The following is a 13,803-nucleotide window of genomic DNA, read 5'->3' on the forward strand; positions in this document are numbered from 1 at the left end:
ACCTTTACTCTCGATCCCATAAGGCACAACATTCATCGGGAGTCCCTGTTGAAGAACATCTTATGGTAACATACTTAGCAATGAAGTTTAGCTTCAAAAATAATGTATGGAAAAGATGCAGTGAGGACAAATAGTAAAAATCTTACCATCCTTCCTAAATAGATGTGACCGTAGTTCATTACGAACACTATTGGTCGCACGTTTTCAGTACTAACATTTCTAAATGCAGGAAGAAAATTTGTCTTGACAGTATCAAGATCCTCAAGCCATGAAACATAATGAGTTAGCTCCTCGCAGTTGAATTCAGCCTCGGGACAGTAGTAGGTCTTGTCTACCAAGCCCTGGACATGTTTGCTTGCACCGAAATAAGCTGACAATACAAATTAGTTGTCAACTATTTTTGAATAAACAATATCAAAGACATAAATATGGTTCAGAAACTTACATAATGGTATAACTAGAGGCGTCTGCACATCGACCCAGATGTCGGTATTACCTTCAATATCATCTTCCGGACGAATATCAAAGGTGATAACCATATCAGGCTCAAATGCATAAGTCTTGCATAGTGCTCGCCATGTTTTGCATCCAAAATAGGTGTAGTTGTCTGAATTGTATAATTTTGCGTGGAAAATATAACCATGCTCGGTCTTCAAGTAAACTTTCTTTACCTCCATAGTATGACTGAAACCTATCTTATCCAATACAAAAACTCTTGCATGGCAGGGGATACGCTAGTACAATAGTAAAAAAATATAAGTTGAAGCAAATGAAGCAGATGCCATGCTTAATTACGAAAAAAGACTTGTCATTGTGACTTACTGTATCCACTTTGAAGTTCTCATCCAGCTTGATGCTGAAGCGCCTATCATCATCTAGGAAGATTCCGTCGCACAGGCCGCGCTCGTCTTCGCAGTATTTGCAAATACCGAAATCCTTTTCATCATCAGACATTTCCTATGTTCATAGTTAAAACATTAATTGAAAATCGATCAAGACAACTACCAGGATACTCAACACACTAATCCGGGGCACTCGATATTTCCTACATATTTTGGCACAAGTCATGCCAAAATTCACGGAAAAATCTGGCATGACCTTTGCTAAAATAGGACATATCGAGCGCCTGAAATTTGCCGGAACGGAAATGAATCAACACTCCGGCAAAACATAGGCCACTCGGAGGTGTAACCTACAAACATGACCTGCCACTTGGATATTGAGCAACACAAGATATACATTTCAAAATATCTTATAGGAGTCAAATTAGCAAGCATTCAATAAGCAAAAGTAAAATCATCTCATGCGTCCATACATCGTCGAATATTATCACTAATACATCCCGAATAGTGTCATACATATAACATCACTAATACAACTAAAACCCTAGCACACGACGGGTATCGGCGCGGGCGGTGGACACCCACAGAGAAGGAACCATCACGGGATCATAGCTCCAGTGAGATCCCTGGAGAACCTGCCAGGTATTGGAGAACCTGTGCTCCAACGCAAACAAGTAGCGACGGGCGTGCGCGTCCTCCTCACTGACACGGTGACGCACCACCTCCGCGGAGTCCTCGAGCCTCTGGACCGTCACTGGCCCACGCGACTGCCACCAAAGAAGGTTCGGGTCAACGGCATGCTGGCTCCTCACCAACCTGCGCCCCCCGGTAGGTAGCGCCTCCCAGTACCACCCCGGCGGAGCCCAGTCCCGGACATGGCCCATCTGGTCAAGCAGGTGTCGTCCTCCACCGACTCGACGACGAGGATGCGGGATAGGCATCGTCCACGTCGATGCGAGAAAAATTGCTTTAACTAAAAAAATAGCAACAAGTTATTACTAATGAGTTCTATTAATTCAATTAGTTCTTACTAAAAATAAACTTACTATAAATAAAAATAAACTAATACCTAATTAGTACCTAGTTCTTACTAACTAATTAGTACCTAGGAACTACTGCCCTAATTACCATATAAGTAATTAACTAACTAGCACTAAAAATAGCCTAGGGTTCATACTAACTAGCACTAAATAGCTAGGGTTCATACTAAGCAGAGAAGAGGGATTGGAAGGGGAGAGTGCTTACAGAGGGCGGGGAGAGAGATGGGGTCGGGGGAGACGGCGGCACCGAGGCACGGCGAGGCGGGGTCGGGGAGACGGTGGCGAGGCGGGGTCGGGGTAGACGACGGCGAGGCGGGGTCGGGGGAGACGGCGGCGAGGTGGAGGCGAGGCGAGGTCGGGGGAGACGGCGGCGAGGTGGGGTCGGGGGAGACGGCGGTGAGGCGGAGGCGATGAGAAATAGTAGAGGAGAATTGGGGGAGGAAGCAGAGGAGAGGGAATCAGGCCGTGCGGGGGGTTAGGTGAAAATAGCTTTAACAGTAGCATGGGGAGGCAAAACGCGCTGCTACTAAAATCCGTAGTAGTAGCGCTGTTCGTAGAAGGGCGCTACTACTATACCTAGCACGTCGGGAACGGTGTGGCAATTATAGTAGTAGCGCGTTCTGTTCCTGCCGCGCTACTGCTAAGCGGGTAACAGTAGCGCCGTTCTAGCAGATGCGCTACTGCTAAGTAGCAGTAGCGCCTCATTTTAACAAGCGCTACTGGTAACATTCTGTGTATAAGGTTTTCCCTAGTAGTGTTAGAGGGTTAGTCTTCATTGATTGAAGAAAAACATTACTTCTTGTGTTGCACATCTAAGTCATCAATTTTGCGTAAGTGTTAGGATGTGTGTCCTCTTCAAAGGATATTCGAAGATTCTAAGATATTTAGCTCACACTGCAACTTGCGAAATCTCTTCTCATCCAAGGGCTTTGTGAAGATATCGGCTAGCTGTTCTTCAGTCTTCACATGATCGATGGAGATGTCACCCTTCAACACATGATCACGGAGAAAATGATGACGAATCTGAATGTGCTTTGTCTTCGAGTGCTGAACTGGGTTATGAGAAATCTTGATGGCACTCTCATTTGTCACAATAGAGTCACACATTATTCACATTGATTCCGTAGTCCTTGAGAATTTGCTTCATCCATAGCAATTGAGCACAGCACGAACAAGCAGCAATGTACTCAGCTTCAGCAATAGAAAGTGATACGCAATTCTGTTTCTTCGAAGACCAACAGACTAAGGATCGTCCGAGGAAATGGCATGTTCCTGGTACCTCTTGAGAATGCGTTGATTTTCCCTTGAAGAGGAAAGGGTGATGCAACAAAGTAGTGTAAGTATTTCCCTCAGTTTTTGAGAACCAAGGTATCAATCCAGTAGGAGACTACACGCAAGTCACCTAGTACCTGCACAAACAAACAAGAACCTCGCAACTAATGTGATAAAGGGGTTGTCAATCCCTTCACGGTTACTTACGAAAGTGAGATCTGATAGAGATAATAAGATAAATATTTTTTGCTATTTTTGTTGTATAGATTGAAAAGTAAAGATTGCAAAATAAACAGTGATAGAAATAGCTAGTTGAAGGGAAAATAATACGATGTAAAGTAGACCCGGGAGCCATAGGTTTCACTAGTGGCTTCTCTGAAGATTGCATAAATTACGGTGGGTGAACAAATTACTGCCGAGCAATTGATAGAAACGTGCATAGTTATGATGATATCTAGGCATGATCATGAACATAGGCATCACGTCCGTGTCAAGTAGACCGAAACGATTCTACGTCTACTACTATTACTCCACACATCGACTGATATCCAGCATGCATCTAGAGTATTAAGTTCAAAACAACAGAGTAACGCATTAGGCAAGATGACATGATGTAGAGGGATAAACTCAAGCAATATGATATAAAGCCCATCTTTTTATCCTCGATGGAAACAATACAATACGTGCCTTGCTGCCCCTGCTGTCACTGGGAAAGGACACCACAAGATTGAACCCAAAGCTAAGCACTTCTCCCATTGCAAGAAAGATCAATCTAGTAGGCCAAACCAATTTGATAATACGAAGAGACTTGCAAAGATATCAAATCATGCATATGAGAATTCAGAGAAGAATCAAATATTGTTCATAGATAATCTTAATCATAAACCCACAATTCATCAGATCTCGGCAAACACACCGCAAAAAGAATTACATCAAATAGATCTCCAAGAACATCGAGGAGAACTTTGTATTGAGATCCAAAGAGAGAGAAGAAGCCATCTAGATAATAACTATGGACCCGAAGGTCTATGGTAAACTAAGCTGACTCGGGGACGCTTTTCGAAGGTTGAGGTAAATGATTTCCGAAGGTTTCTTGGTTATGTGTTGAAGGATGGATACAGCTGGATGTAGGATTTTCTAGTTTTGGGTGAGATTTTATGCTTCCCCTGTATCCCCAACACCTGATTGCATAACCGGAAAATTTCAGGAGTTTATAAGTGGGAATTCAAGTAGCTCTTAGGATATCTTTCCGACAGATGTATGATATAAAATTGGAGTTCGACGTCTAGTGGTCCGCCTATCCACGGTTGGTTTTACAGTAGTCTCATTGTGTCTTAAAGATTCCTTAGCTATGCTAACTCGGGGACGCTTCGTATGTCATGTGCACTACCTTGCACATGATGCTGCTGTACGATCGAGCCCGTGTAGTCCCCACCACGAAAACTTCGGACGAAATCTCTACCATATGTTTGTTCCGTCTTATTCCGCAAGCCAATCCTTTGTTTTGTTTTGAGTTGTGGTATTCGAGTTGCTTCGAAGTCAAATGTTGATTCCATACCTTTTCCTAAACGGTGTTCTCAAGTTCCTATGTGAATACTAATCCTTCTCGATCATCAAGTTTGTCATGTCAATCCTTGTCAGCCGGTGTGATTCTCTTCAAGATGATCCTATCATTTGTCTCATACGTAAGGTCATCTCCAAGTCTTCTCAACGTTGTTTGTTTCATTCGTCCCAAGCTGCCTTTGTTTTTCCCGCCCACCCACCCCTTTTTCTTCAAGGACTCGGAATTCTTAATCAAGTATCCTTTTATTCATATGAAGTCTCTCCATTCTTTTCCGTCAATGTTCATATCCGGTGATTCTCATGAAGATTGTAACGAAGCTTCAAGTTCATCATTCTTCTTTCTTTTTTCTTCTCCGGTGGTTTCAATTCAAGCTTTGTTGATCACATCCTTTTCCTTGTTTCAAATGCTTTCTCATGCCGGTGTACCTCTTAATCTTTCACTTCTCGATATGCTTTTGTTTTGGAGGGCTGAAGATATCTCGAAGATTCGTGTTTCCACTTTGCATCTGTTCAAGCTATTTCGAGGTCTTATCTTATTCAAGCCATTTAATTCAACCGGTGCTATCTCCTTTTCAAGTAATCATTTCAACGGTGTTTCTTTCGAGTGGGCCCTAACCCACAGGTCCTTTTCCAGGATCTTACCTGACTCTTCTAATTTTTTTCCGGAGATATTATCAAATTCTTTTCCAAGTTTGACGTAAGAATGAATTGTCATCAGTCATATGTCTTTCACCAAGATCTTTCAAATTCTTTCATCGTTGGTTCAACCTTTCTAATTTTCATTCCAGAGTACCTCAACAATCATGGTGGTGTTTCTCATCGTCATTCTCTGCATTTGAAGACCGAAGAAGTGTTTCTCTGCAATCATATCCATTCTTTCAAAGATTAGTGATTCTAGCTTGACGCCATCTTCTCATAATTGTTTTCGATTGTGAGAATTCTTTTCACCCATCCAGAGCAATTCAGGAGTCTTTTCAGTTTGAGTACCGGAGCCCATCATCTCAGATTTATTCATCCCAGCCTCCAGCTCTCGTTCTCCAAATCTTACCGGTGCGTCATTCAAATATTCTCTAATCAGCTCGTGTTCTGTTCGTTCTCTGGTATCTAAATTCTGTTAAGTATCTACTTTCATTCTCCAATTCTTGTTTCATCAAGTAAATTCAATTTCTGATTTTCGGAGTGGTTCATCATATCACATTCTTGGTTCAAGATGCTTTATCTTTCTTTTCCAGAGTTCCAAGTTTCCATTTTATCTCGTCGCAAAGTTTCATCCATTCATTGCAAGGATTCACCTTGTGTTTTGAACTTCTCTTTCCTTTCGTTTGATCATTCTTTTGTTTACCGGAGTTCTTCATGGATGTTCTACATGATGGTTCATCAAGTATTTAATTCCTTCTCAAAGTGTTCATCAACATTCTTTTCTGAGGAGTTCAAGCATTCTTCATCTTGCAATCCGGAGTGCAATTCTTTTTACCGTATCATTTGAGGTGGTGCTATGTCATTCTTCATAACTTGAGTTCATGTTTCATGATTCACATGTTGTTAAGAATGAGGTATCTTAAATCCATCAATCTCTCCATTAGAGTTATCTTCAATAGATTTCACCTAAAGCCTTTCATTGGGAATGTTGCCATTACGGTGCTTATCTATGATCCAATTTACGCTTCTCATCTCGATGAAGGAGTTTTCATCTCCGTGTTCTTCACAATCCAACTGATTGATTTCGTTAGTGGCTGGTCTTCACCTCATAATTTGGGGACGTTTTCCTTAAGACCATTGGAAATCATATCTTTTGTTGTGGGTAATCCAACAACTCCGTTCTAGCCTTTGTTGTAAGTGTGCTCTGCCAAGATCTTGTTTTTCCACTTCGTCCATTCCATTCCATTCTCTCTTTTCTTTCGGAGGCATTATGATGTTGCTCTCTTCTACCCTTCTTCTTGTTCTTGTCAGGACCTTGTTCTTTTCATGCTTATCCATTTAACTAGAGTGTTGTGCCCTCTGCTCAAGTTATTTTCATCTTATCAAGTTTCATATCACTTTTCAACCGGAGTGCTTCCTGAGATCTTTCTTACCCTTGTCCCATTATTTTAATAGTTTCGGAGGCAGTGTGTTGTGATTTCATCAAGTATCTTCTCATCTTATCAAGTTCTTTTTCAATCCGTCTTCTTTTCAGTCGGAGTGCTGCCCTAATTATATCATTCTTATTCCTTCTCTATCTTGTTTTAACCGGAGTGTTGTGTTTATCATTCCCCTTCTAACCGGAGTCTCATCCAAGTGCTTTCTTTTCCCAAGTTCATATTCTTTACCTTCAATTTCCAACCGGAGTGTTGCTGTAGTTGTTCTTTATCATTCCTTGTACATCTCGTGTCAACCAAGGTGCTTGCATCTACTTCTTGTCCATTCCACCCCTTTTCTTATGTCTTTCAACCTACAAGGTTCTAGTAATGTTCCTTGTTCCTCTTTTCTAAAGGAGTGTTTGCAACTTTGCTCTTCTTCGTTGCATTCTTTCTTTAAATTTGTCCAAACTCTCAAGGTTCGTGGTTTCACTCATTTTTCAAAGAAGCAACTTAGTTTTACCTATTCTCTTTCTCTTTCCTTTTCCTCTCCGGTGCCATTCTAGATCTCGGGACGAGATCCTCTCGTAGTGGTGGAGTGTTGTGACGCCCCGAGACTGATGCGCCAGGTGTCCTCCGGTTATTCGCTGTTGTTGCCTTGTCATTTTCTTGCGTGTCATGCATTGCATATCATGTCATCATGTGCTTTTCATTTGCATACATGTTCGTCTCATGCATCCGAGCATTTTTCCCGTTGTCCGTTTTGCATTCCAGCGCTCCTATCTCCTCCGGTGGTCCTTTATACCTTCCTTTCGTGTGTGGAGGTTAAACATTTCCAGATTGGACCGAGACTTGCCAAGTGGCCTTGGTTTACTACCGGTAGACCGCCTGTCAAGTTTCGTACCATTTGGACTTCGTTTGATGCTCCAACGGTTAACCGAGGGACCAAAAAGGCCTCGTGTGTGTTGCAGCCCAACACCTTTCCAAAGTGGCCCAAAACCCACCTAAATCTCCTCCATCATCTCGGTCGTTCGATCACGATCGCATGGCCGAAAACCGCACCTCATTTGGAGCTTCCTAGCCCCCTCTACCTCTATAAATAGACCCCTTCATTTTCGTTTTCGGATCTTTTCCCCGAAACCCTAGCCATCTCCCTCCTCGCGCCGCCGGACACGTCCATCCCGCACCGGACATGTCCGCCGGACGGGTCAGTCCGGCGAATCGGGAGCCGCCACATCGCCTCCGCCGCCTCCCTCCTCCAATGGGGCGCCGCCACCTCAGCCGCGCCTCTCTCTCCTCTCTGCCACGGCCCGCGTAGCCCACCGCGGGCCCGCCCGGCCCTAACCCCGTCGCCCCGCGCCTGTAGCTCGCCGCCGCCTAGCGCCGCCCGTCCGCGCCCGCCGCCGCCATCTCCGCCTCTGCGCCACCATGTGCGCCGCCGCTCCTGCCCGGACGCCGGCGCGCGTCTCGGCAGCCGCGCCGCCCGGATCCCCCGCAGCTCACCGCGAGGAGCTCCGCCGCCGCCTCGCCAAGTCACCGGCGCCGCCCTCCGGCATCGCCTAGCTCGCCGCCGGCCGGATCCGACCAGATCCGGGCCGGGACGGCCTCCCCGCGCCTCACTATGCCGCTCCTGCCTCAACTCCGACGAAGGCCCGGCCCTGCCTCGATCTGCGTGCACCCGGGTCAAAACCCTAGATCTGGAGGTGGTATTTTTCATCTAAGTCCCCAATTCCCAGATCCAAATGCCCATATTCATCATGCTATAACTCATCCTCCGTAGCTACGATTTGAGCATGTAGCATATCAAAATGTTCGTCCCAGAGAGTACATCATTTCATATCATTGCATCATTTTCATTTGAGCTCATCTTGATGCCCGAAATGCTGTTGGGAGAATGCTATTTGAGTTAATTGTCAGATCTGTTGCACCAAATAGCTATTTGTCATTTTTGCCATGATTAATGTGTGCATGATATGCCCCTGAGCTCTACATGAGTTTTGTTATATGCTTTGACATCTTTCCAGAGGTGCTATCCATGTATTTTTGTGATGTGTGTGGTGACTAGCACAAGCTTGCAAAGTAGTGCATTCGTTAATGCTGATTTCAGGGACTTAGGATTTCTCTAAGTCCTTGATCTGTTTTTATCAATATGCCATATGTTCATGTTGTTTCCTAGTGATCTGTGCCTCTTTTGAGGATGATAAGTAAGGATGTGTTGTTAATCTTGTGGTGCTCTATCCATCCATGTCTTTGTTTGCAATTATGGAGCACCCTAGCTTGAGTCAATCGAGCTCTACTTTTGCTATTTCGTGAATCTGGGCAGATTGTCTACTTGTTAGCGATTTTGCCGAGGATGTTGTAGTTGATCCGTGCATGCCATATTATTGTTCTTGCCATGTCTAGCTTGTATAATGTGTATTCTTGATGGGTTTATTCTTAGATTGTCATGCCTTGCTTTGTAGTGAGTGCATCGAGCTCGTAAACATGCCTACTTGATATCTGATTTGCATGCTCCAGTTTTTCTCTAAGTCTGAAATCTGTTTATGTTTTTGCCATGTTCACATACTTGCAATTGTATTTTCTGATCCCTTTTGGCTCAAGGTCACTAAGGGATTTTTGTTAAGCTCTTTGAGTAGCTCCATGCCATGCTTTGCTTTGCCATGTTCAGTTCCTGTAGCATATAGTTTTCATGCTCCAAAGTGTTGGAAATATGCCCTAGAGGCAATAATAAATTAGTTATTATTATATTTCCTTGTTCATGATAATCGTTTATTATCCATGCTAGAATTGTATTGATAGGAAACTCAAATACATGTGTGGATACATAGACAACACCATGTCCCTAGTAAGCCTCTAGTTGACTAGCTCGTTGATCAATAGATGGTTACGGTTTCCTAACCATGGACATTGGATGTCATTGATAACGTGATCACATCATTAGGAGAATGATGTGATGGACAAAGACCCAATCCTAAGCCTAGCACAAGATCATGTAGTTCGTATGCTAAAGCTTTTCTAATGTCAAGTATCATTTCCTTAGACCATGAGATTGTGCAACTCCCGGATATCGTAGGAGTGCTTTGGGTGTGCCAAACAACACAATGTAACTGGGTGGCTATAAAGGCACACTATAGGTATCTCCGAAAGTGTCTGTTGGGTTGGCACGAATCGAGACTGGGATTTGTCACTCCGTGTAAACGGAGAGGTATCTCTGGGTCCACTCGGTAGGACATCATCATAATGTGCACAATGTGATCAAGGAGTTGATCACGGGATGATGGGTTATGAAACGAGTAAAGAGACTTGCCGGTAACGAGATTGAACGAGGTATCGGGATACCGACGATCGAATCTCGGGCAAGTATCGTACCGCTAGACAAAGGGAATTGTATACGGGATTGATTAAGTCCTTGACATCGTGGTTCATACAATGAGATCATCGTGGAACATGTGGGAGCCAACATGGTTATCTAGATCCCGCTGATGTTTATTGACCGGAGAGTCATCTCGGTCATGTCAGCATGTCTCCCGAACCCGTAGGGTCTACACACTTAAGGTTCGGTGACGCTAGGGTTATAGAGATATTAGTATGCTGTAACCTGAAAGTTTTTCGGAGTCCCGGATGAGATCCCGGACGTCACGAGGAGTTCCAGAATGGTCCGAAGGTAAAGATTTATATATGGGAAGTCTTGTTTTGGTCGCCGAAAAAGTTTCGCGCATTATCGGTATTGTACCGGTAGTGCCGAAAGGGGTCCGGGGGTCCACCAAGGGGGTCCACCTGCCCCGGGGCCACATGGGCTGTAGGGGTGTGCGCCTTGGCCTATATGGGCCAAGGGCACCAGCCCCAAGAGGCCCATGCGCCAAGAGATTAGGGAAAGGAAGAGTCCTAAAAGGGGAAGGCACCTCCTAGGTGCCTTGGGGAGGATGGACTCCTCCCTGGCCGCACCCTTCCTTGGAGGAAGGGCCAAGGCTGCGCCCCCCCTCTCCCTTGGCCCTATATATAGTGGGGGGAAGGGAGGGCAGCCACACCTAAGCCCTGGCGCCTCCCTCTCCCTCCCATGACACATCTCCCTCCTCCCGCAGCGCTTGGCGAAGCCCTGTTGGAATCCCGCTACTTCTACCACCACGCCGTCGTGCTGCTGGATCTCCATCAACCTCTCCTCCCCCTTGCTGGATCAAGAAGGAGGAGACGTCACTTCTCCGTACGTGTGTTGAACGCGGAGGTGCCGTCCGTTCGGCGCTAGGATCATCGGTGATTTGGATCACGACGAGTACGACTCCATCAACCCCGTTCTCTTGAACGCTTCCGCGCGCGATCTACAAGGGTATGTAGATCCACTCCTCCCTCGTTGCTAGATGAATCCATAGATTGATCTTGGTGATACGTAGAAAAATTTGAATTATTGCTACGTTCCCCAACAGTGGTATCAGAGCTAGGTCTATGCGTAGTTTCTATGCACGAGTAGAACACAAAGTAGTTGTGGGCGTTGATTTTGTTCAATATGCTTACCGTTACTAGTCCAATCTTGATTCGGCGGCATTGTGGAATGAAGCGGCCCGGACCGACCTTACATGTACTCTTACGTGAGACTGGTTCCACCGACTGACATGCACTAGTTGCATAAGGTGGCTAGCGGGTGTCTGTCTCTCCCACTTTAGTCGGATCAGATTTGATGAAAAGGGTCCTTATGAAGGGTAAATAGCAATTGGCATATCACGTTGTGGTTTTTGCGTAGGTAAGAAACGTTCTTGCTAGAAACCCATAGCAGCCACGTAAAACATGCAAACAACAATTAGAGGACGTCTAACTTGTTTTTGCAAGGTATGCTATGTGATGTGATATGGCCAAGAAGAATGTGATGAATGATATGTGATGTATGAGATTGATCATGTTCTTGTAATAGGAATCACGACTTGCATGTCGATGAGTATGACAACCGGCAGGAGCCATAGGAGTTGTCTTTATTTATTTATGACCTGCGTGTCAACATAAACGTCATGTAATTACTTTACTTTATTGCTAACCGTTAGCTGTAGTAGTAGAAGTAATAGTTGGCGAGACAACTTCATGAAGACACGATGATGGAGATCATGGTGTCATGCCGGTGACGATAATGATCATGGAGCCCCGAAGATGGAGATCAAAAGGAGCAATATGATATTGGCCATATCATGTCACTATTTGATTGCATGTGATGTTTATCATGTTTTTGCATCTTGTTTACTTAGAACGACGGTAGTAAATAAGATGATCCCTCATAATAATTTCAAGAAAGTGTTCCCCCTAACTGTGCACCGTTGCGACAGTTTGTTGTTTCGAAGCACCACGTGATGATCGGGTGTTAGATTCTAACGTTCACATACAACGGGTGTAAGATAGATTTACACACGCGAAACACTTAGGTTGACTTGACGAGCCTAGCATGTACAGACATGGCCTCGGAACACAAGAGACCGAAAGGTCGAACATGAGTCGTATAGAAGATACGATCAACATGAAGATGTTCACCGATGTTGACTAGTCCGTCTCACGTGATGATCGGACACGGCCTAGTTGACTCGGATCATGTAATCACTTAGATGACTAGAGGGATGTCTATCTGAGTGGGAGTTCATAAGATGAACTTAATTATCCTAAACATAGTCAAAAGGTATTCGCAAATTATGTCGTAGCTCGCGCTTCAGTTCTACTGTTTAGATATGTTCCTAGAGAAAATTTAGTTGAAAGTTGATAGTAGCAATTATGCGGACTAGGTCCATAGACTGAGGATTGTCCTCATTGCTTCATAGAAGGCTTATGTCCTTAATGCACCGCTCAGTGTGCTGAACCTCGAACGTCGTCTGTGGATGTTGCGAACATCTGACATACACATTTTGATAACTACGTGATAGTTCTGTTAAACGGTTTAGAGCTGAGGCACCAAAGACGTTTTAAAACGTCGCAAAACATATGAGATGTTTCGAGGGCTGAAATTGGGATTTCAGGCTTGTGCCCACGTCAAGAGGTATAAGACCTTCGACGATTTTTCTTAGCCTGCAAACTAAGGGAAAAAGGCTCAATTGTTGAGCTTGTGCTCAGATTGTCTGAGTACAACAATCATTTGAATCAAGTGGGAGTTGATCTTCCAAATGAGATAGTGATGTTTCTCCGAAGTCATTACCACCAAGCTGCTAGAGCTTCGTGATGAACTATAATGTATCGGGGACATATATGATGATCCTTGAGATATTCACGATGTTTGACACCACAAAAGTAGAAATCAAGAAGGAGCATCAATTGTTGATGGTTTGTGAAACCACTAGTTTCAAGGAGGGCAAGGGCAAAAAGGGATGCTTCATGAAACAGCAAATCAGCTGCTGCTCTAGTGAGGAAACCCAAGGTTGAACCAAACCCGAGACTAAGTGCTTCTGTAATAAGGGGAACAGCCACTGGAGCAGTATTACCCTAGATACTTGGTAGATGAGAAGGCTGTCGATAGAAGTATATTGGATATACATTATGTTAATGTGTACTTTACTAGTACTCCTAGTAGCACCAGGGTATTAGATACCGGTTCGGTTGCTAAGTGTTAGTAACTCGAAATAAAAGCTACGGAATAAACGGAGACTAGCCAAAAGGTGAGATGACGATATGTGTTGGAAGTATTTCCATGGTTGATCAAATATCGTACGCTCCCTCTACCATCAAGATTGGTGTTTGCGTTGAGCATAGACATGATTGGATTATGTCTATCGCAATACGATTATTCATTTAAGGAGAGAGTAATGGTTACTCTGTTTATTTGAATAATACCTTCAATGGTCTTACACCTAAAATGAATGGTTTATTGAATCTCGATCGTAGTGATACACATGTTCATGCCAAAAGATAGTAATGATAGTACCACCTACTTGTGGCATTGCCATGTAAGTCATATCGGTATAAAACGCATGAAGAAGCTCCATGTTGATGGATCTTTGGGCTCATTCGTTTTTGAAAAGTTTGAGGCATGCAAACAATGTCTATTGGTGTATATGCATGAAGAAACTCCAT

This window comes from Triticum urartu, chromosome 4A (assembly GCF_056163025.1).
Source record: "Triticum urartu cultivar PI428250 chromosome 4A, HENAU_Tu73, whole genome shotgun sequence".
Classification (NCBI taxonomy): Eukaryota; Viridiplantae; Streptophyta; class Magnoliopsida; order Poales; family Poaceae; genus Triticum; species Triticum urartu.